The sequence below is a fragment of the Octopus bimaculoides genome, chromosome 10 (genome assembly GCF_001194135.2).
Source record: "Octopus bimaculoides isolate UCB-OBI-ISO-001 chromosome 10, ASM119413v2, whole genome shotgun sequence".
Classification (NCBI taxonomy): Eukaryota; Metazoa; Mollusca; class Cephalopoda; order Octopoda; family Octopodidae; genus Octopus; species Octopus bimaculoides.
Genome location: NC_068990.1, coordinates 53,492,006 through 53,492,943, shown reverse-complemented (window position 1 = coordinate 53,492,943; position 938 = coordinate 53,492,006).

Sequence of the window (938 nt, the reverse complement as noted above, 5' to 3'; positions counted from 1 at the left end):
GTCAAGTGTAATAAGATTGCTTTCACCGGTGAAAAAAAACTAGTTGTGTGTTGCAGGGAAGAGGAAGTCTTCAGTAGATTTCGTTCTACCAAAACCGTAAAACATTTTACTGAGAAAGGAAGTTTCTAACACACGCACACGCACACGCACACAAACACACACACATACATACACACATACGCACACACGCACATAGATAGACAAACATCTCGTACACTCATCAAAATATCTGAAACTTGGTTTGAGGCTTCAACCAGATTTGAATCGTCGCTGGGATGAACACCACCGCCATCTGATCTATGGATATCTTCCCTAATGTCCAGTCTGATTCAAGTATTCACATCTGGTCCCAAATCTGATGACATTTCCTCCCCTCTCTTCTCCAGTAGAATCGGAATCGCTGCGAAATACCTTAAGTACTGCCCATCCTCCTACCCAGACAAGCCATACAACATTCGACTAAAGCCTCTTATTAGATTTATCGTCTTTTTAACATTTTTGGACTCAAAATTGACTGGATTCTCGTTTGTCATTCCCTCAATAGACTGAAATATTCCAGTGTTTACTTTTCCCCTTCTTCCTGGAGGAGCTTGATCGTTTCTTCCCAACGCTTTCAGGTGATAATGTTATTGTGCCGTCCATCTTTAGACTGCATAAGAAAAAATAAGGAGTTAAATGAAGCTACACTCACGCTCACACATGCATACACATACACAAGCACATAAATATATACATACATGCAGTCAACATAATTCTTATGTGACAATACTGTCATGATCACACACACGTATCAATAGTCTATCTCGATTGATATTGATCCCATTCCAAACTCTCCATCTCTCACACATCTGTACTTTCATTAAAATGCAACATATCCATATTATATAACGACAGATGATTGTTCAAATATATACACACAAACACACATATATATACAC